This window comes from Coffea arabica, chromosome 2e (genome assembly GCF_036785885.1).
Source record: "Coffea arabica cultivar ET-39 chromosome 2e, Coffea Arabica ET-39 HiFi, whole genome shotgun sequence".
NCBI lineage: Eukaryota > Viridiplantae > Streptophyta > Magnoliopsida > Gentianales > Rubiaceae > Coffea > Coffea arabica.
In genome coordinates this window covers 61,644,806-61,665,815 of record NC_092313.1, presented here as the reverse complement: position 1 = coordinate 61,665,815, position 21,010 = coordinate 61,644,806, and positions in this window count along the sequence as shown.

Below are 21,010 nucleotides of genomic sequence, written 5' to 3'. Positions count from 1 at the left end.
GCTAAGTATGATCGTGAGCTGACAAAAAATACAAAAGGGGTTTATACATTTCGAGTCCAGGGCCAGGTGTATCACTTCTTGGATGGTCTAATCTCTCCGTCTGATAAATCCTCGGGAGTTCAGTTATATTTTTTTGACACTGATGAAGAGCTCACAAACAGAGTTCAAAATTCTGATAAGCTTCGGCCGACCACCCTCAAGCTGTTAATGACAATCCTGCAAGAAAATCCTTATAGGCGGTTTTTTAAAGAACTTAGGCATGTTCAGGCCATTGAGACCCATACTATAGTTCTTAGGTGCTATCCTGGCCTAGATCAGCGTGTCTTTAATCTTCCTACTGCCTCTCAAGTTGCCGCTATATGGATCGAGCCAGATGATGAGTTGGCTGAGAAGAGCCCCCACATTCAGGTTTATAGCCATTCCAACGCAAGTTATAGGGTCCAATCATATTATGCGTGTTACGATCCTCTTCAGTATTCTCTTCTCTTCCCTAGAGGTGAATCTGGTTGGCATCGTGGGATCAAGAGGCTATTCTCAAAAAGGAAGAAACCTGATACTGATGACCCAGAAGTTCATGTTGATTTTTCTTCTGCCCAGGATCCTTCTGCCTTATTCCACTTTGAAGATATAGGCATGTCTATTTCTTATATTTATACACTCTTTCTACTGTCCTACTCTATATATTTTGCTATAAGATATTGCTCTTTTTCCCCTTTTTAGCTGCTCGGCAAAAAACCTCTCAAGACCATACTGTTTCTGCTAGGGAGTACTATTGTTATCTGCTGCAAATAAGAGACAATGATGATTCTATGTTGATTCATAGCCTGAGATTATTTCAGCAATTTGTTGTTGGTACATATATAAAAATTGAAACATCTAGACTGGATTTTCATAGAAAGCGGCAAACTGAAATTAGAACAGAGATCCTTCAAGGGGTTCTAGACAGTGTTGCAATAGGCCAAACACAGGGGTCTAGAGTCGGCCGTCGAATTGTATTGCCTGCTTCATTTATTGGCGGCCCAAGGGACATGAGAAGAAGATATCTTGATGCAATGACCTTGGTTCAAAAGTACGGCAAGCCTGACATATTTCTTACCATGACTTGCAATCCGATGTGGAAAGAAATTCAGGAGAATCTTCAGTACCATGAAAAACCACAGGATAGGCCTGATTTGCTGGCTAGAGTTTTTAGAGCTAAGTTTGAAATGTTAAAGGTTGAGCTCCTTAAGAAACAGATTTTTGGTGAGGTTGCAGCCTGTGTCTATGTTATTGAATTCCAAAAGCGAGGCTTTCCACATGCCCATTTGCTGCTTATTCTTAAATCAGGCTCCAAACTATTGAATCCTGAATCATATGACAAAATTGTTTGTGCTGAAATACCAGACCCTGTGAAGAATAGGCATTTATATTCGCTGGTCATTAAGCATATGATTCATGGCCCCTGTGGTTATAGGGATAAACAAAGCCCGTGCATGAGAGCTGGTAAATGCAAAAATCATTATCCTAAAAATTTTGCTCCTTATACAGTTCATGGTGAGGACAGCTATGCATGTTATAGAAGAAGAGATGATGGCAGAAAAATAAAGGTGCACAAGCATGAGCTCAACAACCAATGGGTGATACCTTATAGCCCATACTTATTAGCTCTATTTGATTGCCACATCAATGTTGAAATCTGCTCCACTGTTAAGCTTGTTAAGTACCTTTACAAATATATTTTTAAGGTCATGATCTTATCAGCTTTAATCTTCTTGACCAAGCATCTTCTGGTACCATTAATGAAATTAATTCCTTCCAGCAAGCACGTTGGGTTTCACCTCCGGAAGCTTTGTGGCGAATATATGAATTTCGCCTGACAGAAATGAATCCAGCAGTTTATACCCTCCAAGTCCACCTTCCTGACCAACAATTTGTTTCTTTTGATAAAAGTTCAGATTTATGGTATCTGTTAAGGAAGATTGATTTTTCAAAGACTATGCTGACTCAATTTTTCAGAATGAACAAAACCAATGCCACAGCTCAGAATTTGAAATGTTTATATAGAGATTTCCCTCAACACTTTGTGTGGACACCAAAGACAAAGACATGGACAGAGAGGAGTCGTAGAACGGTCATAGGAAGGCTGGTTACTGTTGAACCTAGAGAAGGAGAAAGATACTATTTAAGACTTTTACTCATACATATTCCGGGTCCAACGTCATTTGATGACTTACTTATGGTTAGAGGTCACAAAACAGCCTCTTTTAGAGAGGCCTGTTTGGAGTTAGGCTTGCTTGAATCTGATTCTTACATAGAACAAGCATTAGAGGAAGCGGCTCAATTCCAGATGCCTTATTTGTTAAGGTCTTTATTCGCAATGCTTCTTTTCTATTGCTGCCCGAAAGACCCTAAACATCTTTGGCAATCATTCGAAGAACATCTATCTTCTGATTATAAACGAAGTTCAGCTCATCGGCATTGCACGCCGATAGAGATCAAAAGAAAAGTTCTTTGGGATATTAATGTAACATTGGAGCACATGGGGAAAACTCTCGATGATTATCATTTTCTTGAAGATTCCTTTGCATCTTGCCATGGTGAGCGTCTCACCAAAGAAATTCAAAGTGAAACAACCATACCTATTGATCCAGAAGATCTGCTTCTTGCTCAAAAATTCAATTCTGACCAGAGGCATGCATTTGACTTAATTCTGGATTCAGTATCCTCCTCAAAGGGTCAAGCTTTCTTTGTAGATGGTCCAGGTGGAACCGGGAAAACTTTCTTATATCGGGCGCTTCTTGCTTCTCTCCGCTCACAAGGATATGTCACAATAGCAGTTGCCACATCTGGTGTTGCGGCATCACTCCTCCCTGGTGGTAGAACTGCACATTCAAGGTTTAAGATCCCTTTGGAATTTTCAAAACAAAAGGCTTGTCAATTAAGTAAACAAAGCAGTGTTGCAAGGCTAATTGTTGATGCTAAATTAATCTTGTGGGATGAAGCTTCGATGGCAAAAAGAGAAGCAATAGAAGCGTTTCATTGTCTTCTTACAGATATAATGGAATCTGATCTGCCATTTGGAGGAAAAACAATTATTTTTGGCGGTGATTTTCGCCAAACCCTGCCTATTGTTGAACATCGACATCCACCAGATTTGGTCCAATCAACTCTTTTATGCTCACATTTATGGTCCCATATGTGTAAACTACAACTACGAACGAATATGAGAGCTGCCTTAGATCCAGCATTTTCAGCTTTTTTGCTTAGAGTTGGAGAAGGTGTTGAACATGTTGATGAACATAGTCAAATATCTCTACCATCTCATATGGTTATTCCTTATCATAACAAACAAGAATCACTTGACAGGTTATAATCATTTAGTGTGCTATTAGTCGTTCTTTTTGTCCATGTACTTTGATTGCTCCCACTAATTACATGTACAATTTTCCAGGTTACTTGGGATCATATTTCCTAATCTGAATCTATACTCATGTGATCCTTACCAAATGATAAATAGATGTGTCCTTTGTCCAAAAAACTGTTCAGTTGATGAAATTAATGAGATGATGATTGCAAAATTCCCTGAATGTCTTCACAGATATATAAGCTGTGATAGAACTGTTGATAGGAGATATCAAGCGGATTATCAGGACTTTCTAAATTCTTTGAACCCAAAAGGTCTACCTCCTCATCAACTCTTGCTCAAAGAAAACTGTCCTATAATGCTGCTCAGAAATCTAAATCCAACGGAAGGTCTTTGCAATGGGACCAGATTAATCTTTAGAGAATTGGCTGAGCACACAATTTCTGCCGAAATTGTCTCTGGCCTTCATAGAGGCAAAAAGGTTTTCATCCCAAAAATTCCCTTGCAAACTTCTCACACCGAAAAGAACGGTATTCCATTCATACGGACACAATTTCCTGTCCGTTTATGCTTTGCAATGACAATCAATAAATCTCAGGGTCAGACTCTTGACTATGTCGGAATTTACCTCCGTGAACCAGTCTTTTCTCATGGCCAGCTTTATGTTGCTCTCTCTAGAGCTAGGAATTCTTCTGCAGTTAAAGTTTTGATTGCTCCGGGTACTTCTGATGATGTCAAAACTGATTGTAAAACAAGAAATGTTGTATTTCACGATATCTTTAAATTCACTAACATATGATATATGAGGTCTGCTCAGTGATACCATTCATTACTTATTATTTAATCATTTACACATTCGCACCCTGTTGCTAATTTGTCACTTTCTTTCTGTTTTTGCAAAAAAAATACAGCATGCAGGATGTTATCTCGGCCAAAAACGTCCTGTCTGGATCTGAGGGTTGGACCTGCAAAGTAACTGTCCAAGAAAAACAGCAAATAACTGGCTCAACAGTGACGCCAACAAAAAACCAAAAACTTATTTTGCTGGATGCAGAGGTCATCTTTTTGCTACAATTTATATCTACTTGTTCATACTCCGTACCTAAGCACTTCGCTGTTAAAAAATCACATTCATCTACTACTTAAATTTCCCTTGTCATTAGAACACCTTATGTTTTTATGACCAGTTCAATGCATCCATAGCTGCTTACTTTGTGAATCTCTTGTATTTTCCTAGGGATCACAAGTGGAGGGAATTATATTCAATCATGATATCCCTAAGATCAGCCCTCGCCTTCAGATTTATAAAAAGTATCTCATTTCAAATGCCATTGTAAGGCTCATTCCAGAAAAATATCAAACTTCTGACCTGAAGATCCAGTGGGTTCTCACCAGCCGAACGGTCATTGAACCAGCCAATGATGATGATGACATTCTCCCTGTGAAGTTTAACTATACAGAATTCAGCGATCTTGTCAATTTCATCGATGACAAGCAAAAATCAGTTGGTCAGCTTCACCATTGTAATTTTTTTATTTACTCACCAGTTATGTTACTTTTTTCTAATTGCTATTGTATTGTTCTCCACCAGATGTTCTTGGTATAGTTGTTCAATCACTAGATGTCAAACATATCAACAAAAATGGAAAAGAGTCAGTCGTTCAAAAGTTTGTCATTGTTAACAAAGAGTAAGTTTTTCCTTACACATTTCTTCCTTATTATATGATGCTTTTCTTTTCTCCTGATTTCCCAATAAATTATCTTTTCCATATATTAGTTTGCAGCCTGTTGTCTTGTCATTGTGGGATGATTTTGTGACTCACGAAGGCTATCAGATGACACATTCCATCCAGAATCAGCCTGTTGTTGTCTGTCGCAGGTTAAAAGTTAGTTTTTACAATGGTATGTCGTTTAACATTTGTATAGTATATCTCTTACATTTAAACACTCAAGTGCTTATTCTTCATATATCTTCCTTTTTTTTACCTTTTCCCTGATAATTGGCCATATTTTCCTACAGGAGTCACACTATCTACCTGGTTTGACTCTGCAATTCTTATTGATCCTCCTATAGAAGAAACTGGAAACCTAAAGAAATGGTTGCTAGATACTCTTTTTCCTTTGTCCCTTTGTTAAAGATACTCATCATAACCCCTTGTGATCATTAATTGATTTCTCTTCTTTTACACAGGGCCAGGAAAAATTCTCAACTACTTAGTGACCTTGTTACTGACGCAGCTTACGTGAAGTTCAATCCTGATGTACCTCTTAAACCAGATCAGAAAATAACTAAAATTATCCTTCTGAAACCAGCACAAAAGGTAAGACTTCTGTATATTATACAATTTACTCCTATTCTCACATGTATTTATCAAAATTGCTTCTTCTTTCTCTTTTATTGCTACTTTTATGGCAGAGCTCGTGGGTCAAAGTGTCCTTCTCGTTTGAGCACATCTTCCAAAAATTCTGGTACATGGGATGCAAAAAATGCTTCCGCTCTACAACAGCTCCGCATGGAGTCGTTTTTACATGTAATTCATGCAAAGAAAGGCATCCGGCTGAACCAAGGTCTATCGTGATACAGTCTACCACTTTTAACCGCCTTTTTTTTAGTCTTGCCCACTTTTTGATACTAACATTCCTTGTTGCTCATTCTTCGTCGTGTTCCTGTATTTCTTTTACTTACCTTTTGTTAACATATATAGATGTCGCTTCGACATTGATTTGACTGATACAACAGGCACGGTCACTGCTTCCATTTTTGGTGAATTAGCTGAAACTTTGCTTACTTTCACCGCATTAGAAGCAATGGAGCACTTCACTCAGGTTCACATCTCCACATATAATAGACTATATATATTTACATAATTTCTCTTGAAATCTTTTTCTATGCTTATAATTCTCATACTCTCTTTCTTTGATGTTTTAACTACCAGAACATTGAACTTCCCTTAGAAAAAACTCATGCTGAGCTGAAACAAAAGCTTTTTCTAGCTCATATTAAACCTGTTCAATCTCAACTGGCCGATGCAAAGCAGCGTTACACAATTATATATTATTGTGAAACTACTGACCGCCTGGAATCTGAGTTGCTAGATATCCAAGAAATGCCTGATCATGCTTTAACTTATAATGAAACTGCAAACAGTGCTTCAATTGCTTCAGGTCACAATTTTACATTTCTGCATTCTGGATTTTCGCACTATATATGACAGGTTATTATAATGTCACTGATCCCTGTTTCCATTTTTTGATATTGTAGTCAACGAAGGTTCTTCTTCAAGAGTTAAATCATGCCTTGCTAAAAGATTTGAAGAGTCAGAAGGTGACTGCTCATCTGCATCACCTCTTGAAGCTGCCAATTCGCCCAAGAGAGCCAAATTTTCTTAGGCATGTAAAGTCACTAGCCTATTAATCTTCCTGACTTATTATTTTGGTCCTATTCAGCAATGCTGCTTATTTTGTGTTAGCCCCTTACATGTTCACCTATCTTTTGACTCTACTTTTGTTACAGCTTATTTTTACTACCTCTGTTTCAAAACAACCTTGTAATATTTGACGCATTGGTAGTTAACTGCTACTTTGATCATAATTCTATGCATTATCATGGCTATTGCTATATCCTGTTATATTACCTTGGAATATATAAACTTCATTTATTTAAATTGTGATAGATATAAATCAGACATCCTCGCTTTGAATTACACAAGGCATTATCTATTAACTCTGCAATATACGTTAAATAAAACATCAGGTTTTTCACCGACCATATAGATATAAGCCCTTAAATAAGCCACTAGCATATCAAAGCTCTTAAAAGAAGGAAAAAAAAAACTGTGAAGCTTGAAATTCGATTACAATTTCCAAAGGAACCGTATACCCACACTTACAATGTCACACCCTTGCCTGCAAAAGAGATCTGCTCGCTTAGAACTAAAGAAATGGTAGCAAGAAATAAATTTTTTACCTTTCACACTTACTAAAGTCCAATTGCCCAATTATATCAACGGGCATGCAACTTGCATTTATACGAGCATGACAATCTACTTTGTCACCATCGCCTTTGTATGTCCCAAAATCAACTACCAATTTAACTTTCAAATGTTACAACCAAACCTTCACATTTTATTATCAAAATTAAGGATGATACTATCTAAAACAATTTTATTAATGACTTATTTAGCTTGCAAATGAATCATCAGTATGAAATCGATATAAAAACAATTTTCTTTTCTAAACAAGCAAATTCATTTTCCAACTAAGAGATGATGAAGAACTCTCACTGCAAATTCATGCCAACAAGCAACCAGATAGCGATGATGAGGAACTCTCACTGTTTCTTTCCTCTCTTTTTTGTCTCTTTGCTTATGAAAACTGATAGACAATTCAATATGACAAGTTATTGCTGTAACTCTGAACAAACTTCAACTCATTTGTCTTTCATGAATACATGAATGCACCTACTATTACTATCTGCCTGTACTATTACTATCAATAGGCCCTTTGTTCACTTTTGAGTGCATTTCAAACAACTCGCCCCATATAAATGCTAAGCCTCTTGTTTCGTATATTCATTCACTTCTAAAATAAAGCATCAAAGTAAACTCTTTGTTAATTATAACACTATTTATTCAATATTTTTATTACCCCTGGATCAAATTCGATGGCAACAGACATACATGGTGAAAATTCCTCTACCCAGCCACATAATCTTTCCAATGTTACTCAAGGCTGTTTTTTTTTCAAGTGCAACCAGCATAGAAAGGTAAGACTTTTCCTCCCCCGTGTAAATATACCACCTAGAAAAAACCTTCTGTTCCAGGACTTCATCACTTCCACTTTGCACTTGCAGATTGTAACCCCCAGCTTTCACTATATGCTGCAACTGCATCAAAAAAGTAACATAACTATCATTCAAGGGCATGAAAGCCGGACTATTGAAGTTGCAGACCAAAAATTCGCAGATGGATGGATTGAATTCCAAACAACTAATTTACTTGACAAAAACAGTTATATTCTCCTGCGTCACATCGGAAACTTAAAATTTGATGTTATTCAGTTCACTGAACTTAAAATGCACAGTTATCTCAGTTGGACTGTTCCTCTTGCTAACATTCTCCAGTTGTAGTATTCTGCAAACGCTCAAGGTCAGTGCATATGCTATGCTGTTTCCTGTCCAGGCTACCTAGGAATTTATTCTACCTTATTTCCTCACTGTTTTTCATCTCAGGTGATATCAAGCCTGCATATATTCTGTACCAGCATGTATCCTCTTCCATCAAGCCAGATATAACCCATGACCTTATGGATTCCATATCTTTTTATCAAGTTTACAATGAAAAGAACAGCCACAAATTTGTAAGTACCATTCTTCTCTATATATATATATATATATTTTTTTTTTCCTTCTTTTACTACATATTTTCACCATTGCCGTTTTCCTTCCACTTCTAGAAAATACCAAAGTTCGTTAGCGTTTTTATAAATGAAACAAGAACGCCAGTGATTACTCTCAGAGCCGGATATAGGATTTTTCAAGTAAACATAAAAGGCCGGGCTTTCACCGACAACTGGTCTTCTTTTGTTCTTCAACATGATTTGCAGCTCAACGAAAAGTTAGTTTTCATACCAAAGACTGTTAGTTCGTTTACCGTCCAGGTCTACAAGACGGATGGAGCCGAGAAAATTTTCCCCTGGTATCATAACTACTACATCCATTCATATCTTTAATATCCGCTTTTGTAAAATATAATCGCATATCAATCGGCCTGTTATTTATAATCTGTCCTTGCAGTTTGATCTTCAACTTTATTTTCATTAATAATAATGTTACTGCTATCCTCTCTCACTTTTTTGCAGTTCATTAATTCAGTATTCATACTGTCTGTATCAATAATAAACTATCATCCCTTACACGCCTTCTCCTCCTAATCTGTCAACATGGATCACTTTTGTTCCATTCAATAATCTCTCTTTCTGTTCTCCTCCCACCTTCCCAACTGCTGTCCTTTATGGATTCAACAAAAAAAAAATCAGTTACAAATGGAATTTTACACTCATTTTCCAAACCAATATTTTACACTCAATAACACTTCGAATTCAAACCAATATTTTGCTCAATACAAACTTTATGCTTATTGCTAAAGACAATGAGATAACATCGTATATTAATTCTCTATTCAAACTACTGAGTTTCAATCCAGTTTTATTCAGAATAATTACCATGCCACTTTTCATAATATAGTGTATCTAAAATAAAAATTTGCTAGAAATATACAAAATATCTTGAAAAATAGGTTTTTAATCCAAACAAAATATTATGTGTAACTAATTTTTATTTCACAAATACTGCATAACCGTAACAATGGAATGTAATTATTATACTTATTCATATCACATAATTATCCATCCAATTTCCCTGGTCTAAGTTTTACAGTCAGTTTTTTCCTTCTTTGACTCTCAACAACTTTGCTAAATCACAACCTAAAATTAATTATTGCACTAATTAATAAGCAATTAAAACTTTTTTTAGCCATTAAATCAGAGCCTTCTTCACAATTAATTACCACGACTTCTTTTCCCATGTCTCAAGATCGGTGCTGTATTCATAGCCTAAACTAATGTTATCGACATAATCAAGATTACCATTATATATCTAAAGTGGACTCGTAAATATTTTTTTTTTGCTCTTTATACAGCAAAGTAAAAAACATCATCCCAAAACAAACCAATTTTCCATTGTAATATTAATAAATAAACGATCCCATATAAAGAGTTAACAGTACACAATGTAGGGGACAATCGCCCAGATGATAGAATCATCATCTGGAAAAATTTCCAAGTGCAAAAACTTTGCATTGGATTTGTTACATCAGCAATTAGCTTTCTCCGGCAATTTCTCACTTCCATTGCATTTCATGAAAATATACTGTCAAATAACTTTGCCTAATTCATGACAAGAAAATATAGAACTATAACATAATTTACTTAGTCGATAGGTTTATCATCATTAACGAATCAGGTGCTAAGTGTTCTTTCTCCAAGACGTACAGGACTCACCTTTTTCTCTAAATTCACCAGGGAAAATTACTGGTACAAGATAACAATCGTCAATCTCAAGGAATCTTTCATTCCTTTAAAATTCTAGGCCATTCGAATACACATCTTCTATACTTCAATCTCAAAAACTAAATGAAAACAAACAAGGCGAGGACAAAACAAGAAGACCTCTGAAGTATTCAATGTCCATTAACATAAATAGCTGCTTTATTTCTGGTCCAAAGTAACAACATCTGCCAACAGGAGTTAAACTTCAAAGCAATCATGGGTTTCTTCAAAATAATCTCCATATCCGTTCTTGTCGTCCTACCTTTCCCATCTTTCATCCCAAATCTGGAGCTTCAGCTTCTGCTGAAGAGACTCCTGCTCTTTTCAAATGGAAAACCAGTTTTTTCAACCGCAACAATAGCTCCCTAACCTCATGGGATCTTCAATCAGACAATACCAAGAATTCTTCTATACTTCCTTGCACTTGGGATGGTATTTCGTGCGTTGATGGAACTGTCAACAGGTTAAACCTCTCAGATTGCAGTATTAAAAGTAACCTCTACAATTTCCCGTTTTCATCGCTCCCAAATCTAAAATATCTTCATCTCAGCTTTGACCAGATCTTTCGCGATATACCAAAACAAATTTCCAACTAATGAGCTGTCACGCAAAATCCCGCCTCAAATTTCCTCAAATTTGGAAGTAATCGAAGTCATTAATCCCTGCTCTCCTTTCCTGAGCTTTCTCAAAATGACACCAGGACAATTCAACAGCCTACCCAACTATTCACGTACCGCTCCTCAACAGGCAATAGATAACCATCAACATAAATGCCCCTGCTGTACAATTTCAGCTTTCACGTGTATGCACTGAAGAATTTTCAGACATCGCTGGCTTATTCTTTATCGATTGCCAATATATACACATGTAACTACAAGAATCACTTTGTAAAGCCTAACACCACATACTCTATCTTAGCTGTCTTCTATAGCATGCTACAGTCAATCATTTTACAATCCAATTCATAAAATCCTTCTCTTCCCAACTCTCTAAGGCTATTTTTACAAACACAACGACTCCAGCTCCGACTTTCTCTCTACCACTACAGCGCTCTTCTTTTCAAGGTGAACTCCTTTCCCCTCTTTTATCTCTTCATTTTTCCGTTCAATGTTACCTTCTTTCATGTCCTTAGCACAACAATCTAAATACCGATCACATATACATATTTTCCCTAATGCCGATCACTAATCCGACTTAACCAAAAAAAATAAACCTTTACATATTTTCCCTTACATCTTCCCTACTAATACTACACGCTGGTTCCTCCTCAATTTGCTATTCCACAGCTTTTCCCATGACTCTTCTTATATCATCTATTTATATTTGCTTTTTTTTATAGCCTACTTATTAATCTTCGTTCTACCGCCGGTTTTCTCCTATCACAGTTATCTTCTATAGCATACAGCTGCGTATGCCTTTGTACTCCATACCTGTATCAAGCTCCACTTTAACAGCCACCTTATGTCATTTGAAAAATTGCCTGTTTTTCTTTACAAGCACAAAACTTTTGTATTCTTATTATCAACTGTCAAGAAAATGCATTTTCTAATTCCAAATATTCATAACTTCAAAAATATTTCCAATTTTAACACCTACTCAAATTAATTACACCGTCTTACCGCAGGTTTTCCCATCATGGAAAATACTATCGTTCCACTCTCAACCATTGATCCAAGTCTGCAAAATTGGACAACAATTGTCCAGGTTATTGAAAAAATGCATGTGATGCGTTTCGGTGGACCTCAGACTCATTATCAACAATATACACTTGCTGATCCGCAGGTTTCACAATTTTCCTTTTTCAATTTCTTGTTTTCTCCTTCATTTACCTTTTACCTACAGCTAACAATGCTAAAATATAGGGACTTAGAGTCAACATGAATGTACCTGCCGACTATCTAGATCAATTTGCCAGCCTGCTTTTACCTATTCAAACATACTACTTTTCAAATGCAATTGTTCGGCCATCCCTTGCCGATATCCCTCCAGGAGATTACCCATACTATTGGGTTGCCACCGCCAAGACAAGGATTCAAAAGCTCCAGCAACTACAGCGCCCTTCTCTTCCGGCTTTTTTCAACTTGCACCCCTTTGCCATGCTCGACACAATTGCTAATACAAATAATTTGATAGGTACACGGATCACTTTCCTTTTATTTAATTAATTTTTCTCCACACAGTTTAACCGTTGTTTTTTCCACTATTTTAGACTCTTTCTTACATTCAACTGCTACAGATATCATGGGAAAGGTACTACATATCCTACCTAAAAGAACAACAACTGTACGAGGAAAACTGAACATTAGTAGAGATTATATAATTGCTGATCAAAGGTTACAAGCCAATTTCTCCTCCACATTTCCATAGTTCCTTTTAACCGTAGTATACATTACCAGTTTTGATTTCCTTTTTTTATACTTATACAGTCTCCGTCCATTACTTCTCACTCTCTGCGATCAAATTGAAGAGACCCACGGACCTATTATTGCTTCCCAACATCAAACCTTTCCGATTCTAATTGCTATTAGGATCAAGGTCACAACAAAAAATTGTAAGCAAGCACGTTCTTCTGTTTCCCATACATTTCTTTACCCTTTAAATTCACATCACAATATTTTTTTCACATGCCACCAGATCTTTCATTGTCAACTCAGCCATCATCTGTCATCCTCATAAATCCAGATATTCAAGAGGCCGTAGACCTACATGACTGGTTCACTTCCAACTTTCTATTATCTGCTTTTACTATTCAAATCACTACCTAATTTTTTTATATATTCAGCAGGTTTTATACTAATTCCACCCGAGTAACGCAACTGCTAACTAACTCATGTTATATTAATCCCGACCTCCTCCTTCCCCCTCCCAATGATAATCAAATCATGGATATTACTGCTGCAAAACAAATTGTAAGAACTCACGCTCCTCTTTTATTCGATGCTATTCTACCCGCACTTCATTCAACAATAACTATATTATACATCATTCCTATATCTACTTAATAGGAACTTGGCACAGCATGGATTAGGGCCTCTGCTGAAATAGACTTCAAAGATTATAAACTATACCGTATGACATGTCCTCACTGTGAAGAACCTCATTATTCCCCACATGCAATACGAACATTCTGTCAGCATTGTGAACACACTGTTCAACTATTGCCCAGGTTTTTACACGATCTTGCACTATTTTTAAATGCACAAACTCATAATCCAGCCAATTTCATCTTTTCATAACCATTATAACTTTTTCCTTTGCAGAGCATGTATTTCAATTTCTCTTTCTGATGCAACCGGTTCGCTGAATGCAACGGCCATCGATATTGAAGCTGAAAAATTGCTCGGATATTCAACTGCAGAGCTTTATCATGCACATCACCAAGTAATTTTTTATTCCCTTTATTCACCCAAACAATTTTTTCCCCTCATTTTCCATTCTAACCGTTATCATTATTCTTTTTTCTTCAACTGTCAAACAGAATACGAACATCATCAGCCTCGTTGCACAAAAATTGCACGGAAGAACAATTATTTGCTGCATTCAACCCCCTTCTCCATCAATCAGGCTCTCTCAAGCACCTGCATTCAACATTGTAACTTCATACTTTTTAGATGATCTATTAGCCGTTAACCAGCTAAACTTTCACAGCCTCACCATTCAAGATAAAAATTGAACTTGCTTGCTTTACATTTTTACAACGCCTGTATAATTACGACTTCTTTCCAATGCAACTGCTTTTTCACTTTTATTCCTGTATAATATAGCTCCGTTTTTAACTCCTATTCTTCAATCTCGCAAATATTACTAGCTAAACATTAACTGGGCATGTATACCACCGCGCAAAGCGCGGTGTTACCACCTAGTACATATAAATTGTGTCAATGGTAGTTGTCTAGACAGTGGATTTTCATATTTACTTGAGCTGCACAGTACAAAACACACAACCATTGACTCAAAGAGATTTCTTAGCCAAAAGTCAAAACTTCAAAAAATAGAGATAAAGAAGGTAAGGGACGACAAAGTGCACAAAGACAAACCAAGAGTGTGTTAGATAAGCAAGCCGGTGCCAAAGCAGTATAACTTTAAAGAATTTATTACTCAAGAAATTTCAGAAAAAGAAAGCAGTTAATGTAGAACTTGAAATCATAGAAGATGGAAAAATTTTATCGCGGTCTGACCACAACTTAAACAAGTCTAATAGTTGTCTTCAACGAATGAAATAACTTAAATGGACAAATAGCGACCTCACAATCTTATTTGGATTGTATTTAACATGAAGTTAGTAGGCTCCATAATTTTATTTGAAGCATTTTTATTGGTCGAAAATTAATTACTAAGCTTGCTAACTAGTTGTCTTGAGCTGTGATAGAGTTTCTTAGTGGAGTTGTTCGAGCAAAATAAAAAAGGCACACCATACAACTAGGATACCTAAGAACGGAAAATCAGCTGCTCCAAGGACAACGCAAGTTAAATCTTAGACCTAATGAAGTAATGATGACTACAAACTAGAAAGAGAGGCAACACATTTACAATATTTTGTCGGTAGCTAACACAATTTGGATTAATTAGTAAGAACGGATTACTTCCTCATATAAAGTTATATATTTAAATCATGCTATCAATGTGAAAGATATTTTAATAGGTAATTTATAAGAATTCTTGTAAGTGATTTAAGGTTCGCAAACATGTCCTGGCTCATGATGGTGACAGGAACCAAACCACCTAAACTTTTTTAAAAAAAAATAAAAGCAATTATTTTGTCTGTTAACCCAATTCTATTCTATTCCTGAGACACCTAAAGATTAAAATTTCCATCAACAACGAAACCGCATGCCCGGAATGGATGGATCTTGCAGGCCTACTGATATATACCCATTAGGCTTTACTTAAATGGGCAGGCTATCATTTAAATGTTAAAAGTCCTTCTCTTTTTCCTTCCTCCTTCTGAGGCTGAATCTCCTCGAAATCAAAAAAACAAAGATAAAAATAAAAATAATGAAGGAATAAAAATCTGATGATTCTTAATTATCCTTTTTATTACAACAACTAGTCAACTCTATGTGGGATTTAATTCTCACCATATTTTTTATATTTCACATATAGTTCCTTTTATCGAACTTTTCTATTCTTATAAGTCAAAGGAAAGCGGTGGGATCCTTTCTCATTAAAAATATTTTACTATTTCATAGCTCCAACATTGCCAATCAAGCTAAGCATCAATTTCATAAATACATTTTTAATTTGCTCCATAACTTCAATAGGAAAACAAACTTAGACAATGATAACTTAAAACTTAGGATTGCTCTATTATTTAATGCCCTCTTTTGTGGCATTTTAAAAACTTAAGTTGTTTTCTTCTGGCTGAAAAGCTCTCATTTGACTGGTTGGAAGAGTATGTTTACATATACTAAAATGTGTAGGAACTAAAAATGTTTGTAATAAAACTTTAGGATCTCTATGAGATTTTAGAATTAGTTTAAGGATCAAATATGTAAATCATTGTAAACAGTCATGGATCCTTTCTAGTATGAATCTGAGCCCATTCTCACCAAGCTATCAATACCATCTGAATCAAAGTGGTCCCTCTTCAGAGTTTTGGAGATGAATCAAAGAGCCCAAAAAGTTCACTTAGGTTAAAATTTTGTAGACCTGACCTGCTGCTGTCTAGAACTTAGGAATGCCTAGTTGCAGTCTTATTTGGTTTTTAGGACACTAGGGTCCATATTGTTACTTTAAATCTTATGGACAAATTGGTTACTGTAGTATACCTTTCAACTTTAATAAATTACACGGTGACTATAATACAAAATATTGCACAAAACATATTATCATTTTTTGCTATTGATGACTATTTTCTCTTTCAGGCCGGGTTTGTCATCAATTAGAACGTATGCCTCCACCTCCTTCAAGTCAGATGAAATCGACGTGTCTTGCAACAATAATCAAAAGCCTCAGATAACTATTGCTCTACTTTTTAAAGGTATCCTCGGATATGATATTTACATAAATACTTCTTCATCCACGAAGTAAAATTGCTTCTTGGAATTAACTACATGAGAGGTCACAAAAACAATTGTTTTTACTCCTATAGTGTGGATGTATACATACATACGTACATATATACAAATATGTGTGTGTATATAACCATTTTCTTAAGGCATAATTAGATATTTTAATCTAAGGATAAGAAAAAAATTTGGGGTATTGTGCCACATTAATCAAAGTTAAATTCAAAATTTTTGTCTTATCAGTACTTTTAATTTTCTACTTGAAACCTTTTCTTTTTTTCCCAATTGTCCCAACTAAACTTATATCTCAAACGAAATTGCTTTGCTCGCCATCATGGCAATGCAAATCCCATTGGCATTGACATCTATTTTCCTGTCGACAATGTGTTTTCTACACCACTGTAAAATTTATTTTATGCTAAAAAATTTGTTTACATGTCACATGCAACCAAAAAAAATTTTGAATGGGGATTATTCATCATTAAAAAAATACATTGGATAGGCATTATTTTAAACAAAGAAATTTGTTACGTCATAAATATGTTTTCCCATTACGTTTTATTTTTCCAACCAATTTTTTTTATCTCAAATATACTAAATCACAAAAGTACTATAATATTATTCTAAAATTTTTCAAATAATCTTCACTCCAAACAAACTCAAATATTTAACAATTAATCCAATATATAGTTGAGAATTCTATCTAATTGCTAACTGAGAATTCTATCTAATTACTCCCTTATTTAATTAACAAAGGCTACTAATGCATAGTTTCAGTAAGGAGAACGTTAGATTGGGGGCTCCGTCCTAAGATATGGTTTTCTCAAAATTTATTGTCATCATCATTGTAGACAAAGAAATTTTATTTAATTTATTTAGTCAAGATTTGTTCAAATTAAATTGATCTTGATTAAATTAAATTAAATTATAGAAGTCCATCATGTTTTGTATTGACAAATTGGGCCAATATTATATGGGCTATTAAATCAAATTAAATTTGTAATGTCCATTTAAATTGCAGTGAATTAATTGATTTATTAATTCACAATGGATTATTTGGGTTGACCCATTATTTAAACTCAAGTTAAATGGATTTCTTGAGTGATAAGTTACCCAAAATGCAGGAAGATTCTGGAGGCTTTTCTTGAAGATTTAGCCTACATATTTTGGCTATAAATAAAGGTCTTCCCTGAAGGCAAAGAGATAGAAAAATTCATAACTTTCGGAGAAACTCTGTCAAATTCTCTCAAGAGCTTTCTTCCTCAAATTCAAGTCCAAATCAAGCCAAATAAATTATCTTGCCATTGGTGTTGAAGATTTAAGAGTTCCAAGTGTTCAACGTTATCATCAAATCAATCGTTTTCTACGCCAAAATTATAGAAAATACTCTTTCGATCGGAGAATAAATCTTTTGCACCCTTCGATTGAACTCATTCAAAGAAAAGAATCAGGAAATTAAATTTTTTGATTCAAGAATTTTTAGAGATTGTAACCCATTTATTATTTAATTCAATAAATTTGATATTTGTGCAAGTTTTCTTGTCTTTTGTTTTAGGTAACGAAATTTGTGCATACAAATTTCTGACACGCCCAGTGGGACAATCTCTACCTCTCATCTCTTTTCTTCCAACAACTTACTTGTTTCGAAAGTCAATGGAGTCCAAAAAGGTCAACTTTACTCCTGAAAGCGTAGTTGCTAGTATCCCAACTACTCAAGAGATGCGATACACTGCGCCTATGACGAGGAGTAAGGCCAAGAAGTTAGCAAAGAAGGCTAAAACGAATACTGTGGCTGAAGAAACAAACCTGGAGATGCTTCGCAACAAGAAGGGAGTCCATGATGAATCTGCTGATGGTTCAAGTGATTCGGCCACTTCTGCGGTAATGCCAGTTATGATGACTGACACCACAACCATGGAAGATCAAATTTCGAACCTAACCAAAACTGTCGAAGGGCTAGCCGTGCATGTCCAAAGTCAAGATGGTAAGATAGCCAAACTAATAGTTATGATGGAAAATATCGGCGAGAATAGCCTCAACGTATCCAAGCAAAAATTCAAGATGCAAGATGAAGGTGACTTATCATCAAAGGAGAAAGAGGATACGAAGTCACAAGTCATGAAGGAATTTTTGATCTCTCCTGATGGCACCATTCATGTTGATAACCTAAAGGAGTTTGTCGAAGGCACGATCAAGGACAACATTAGTGGAAGTGCCAAGTCGTACAGCGGTTATACCAAACCTTACATTGCAAGAGTGGAAAGTTTGAAAATGCCTGTAGGATATTAACCTCCAAAATTTCAATAATTTGATGGCAAGGGCAACCCTAAGCAACATATTGCACACTTCGTGGAGACCTGTAACAATGCTGGCACTGATGGTGACTTGCTCATTAAACAATTTGTTCGCTCGTTAAAAGGTAATGCCTTTGATTGGTATACAGATTTGGAGCCTGGAACTATTGACAGTTGGGAGCAGTTAGAGCATGAATTTCTTAGTCGCTTATATAGCACAAAGAGAACTGTCTGCATGACTGAACTCTCTAATACACGTCAATAGAAGAATGAACTTGTCATTAATTTTATCGATCATTGGAGGAGTCTAAACTTAAATTGCAAAAATCAAATTTCTGAATCTTCCGCGATCGAGATGTGTATTTAAGGTATGCACTGGGGACTCAGATACATCTTGCAAGGTGTGCAACCAGAAATGTTTGATGAATTGTCCACAAAAGCTCACAAGTTGAAAATTAATCTTGATGGACAAGAACCGCCAGTTCCTGACCCTCACAAGGCTAAGGAGAGACAAGAAGTGAGAAAAGAGGGCAAGTCACCAATCAAAAATGAAAAGAAGGAGGCTATGGCTACAAGTATAACACCTTTTAAGATTGTTCCCAAAACTGTCAGGAGAGAAGACAGGAAGATCAATGCACATCAAGAACAAGGAAAGAGAAAACCAACTCTCAATGAGATGTAAGATAAGAAGTACCCTTTCCTTGATTCTGATGCCCCTAGTATGTTTGATGATATGTTAAGTATAAATTTGATCACGCTTCCTGAGATGAAATGACCTGACGAGGCCAAGAACGCTGATGATCCAAATTATTGTAAGTATTACCGCTTGATTGGGCATCCCATTCAAAAATGTTTTGTCTTTAAAGACAAAGTAATGGAGTTGGCAAAACAAGAAAAAATTCTTCTTGAAAAAGACAAGACAAGTATAAATCAAACGTCCATTGATTCCCTGCAGTCCATGGAGGTTAAAAATGTCATGGTACCTGCATTGCCAACAATTCAATTTGGATCATTTGATCCCATAGAAATCAAACAAGAAATCGCTCATTCAACTCTTCAAGAACATGCATATGAAGATGAAAAGGCGTTACAACCTGATGCAGATGATGAAGGATGGACTCTAGTCACGCGAAGAAGGAGACAAAAATCTTGTCCATCTATTAAGGCGAACAAGGCCTTAACAAGAAGTGTGGTAATCTAGAAGGGGAAAGAGAAGGACATAAAGAAAAATAATGATTATCATAATCTTCAAGAAAATTGAGTCTTCAAGCAAAAGGTGCGAACTCCTATCACTCTAAAAGAATTCATGTCAAAAAAATTCTTTGATGTTGATGTGGTCGCAAGTCACACAACGCAAGTAGATCATATCGAAGAACAAAAGGATAATACTCGCGAAACTCTCTGTGAGATAGCCCGTGTGCCTACCGGCAATGAAGAGGTGAACATCACAAGTATCACCTTTACTAGTGAAGACTTGTTACTTGGGTCAATACCACAAAACCATCCTTTGTTTGTGACTGGTTGTGCAAAGGAGTAAAAAGTGAATAGAATTTTGATAAATGGAGGTTCCGCGGTCAATATTCTTCCCTGTTGATGAACTCTCCAATAGCCGACTGATGATTCAAAACTTTAATCAGAGAGGGCAAAGAGCTCTTGGATTACTAAATTTGGAGATAGTCATTGATGACATGTCGTCCAAAGCGCTATTATACGTGATAGATGCTAAGACAACATACAATGTGCTATTAGGAAGACCCTGAATTCATGAAAATGGAGTTGTACCTTCAACTCTTCATCAATGTTTTAAATATTGTCGAAATGGGGTGGCAAGAAGTGTGAAGACCGATGATAATCCCTTTACTGAAGTGGAAGCATATATCACCGATGCCAAATTTTACAGCAAAAGTCACAACGTGAGAGATGAATCTGAGCAACCTCTATTTGGGGTTAAAATCCAGAATCCCAAATCTTCAAGTGCAAAAGGGGAGAAAATGATAATTTCAAAATCAAAAGAGGAAATTGATGAAGAAACCGATGTTTCATTACCAAACAATGAATCAGTTGTCTTTCACCGCCCTTCCAAGTCGAGAATAGAACATGGACAGTTACCTGCAATACAGCATGAAACTCTGAAAGATCTGACTCTTCCTGTGGCTCGTCTTGGTATAAAGAATATGTCATCTCCTCCATTTAAAAGGTCTAACCTTTTAAGCAAAGAATCTGAAATCGAACAAGACACTATACCAAAGTCCAGAACC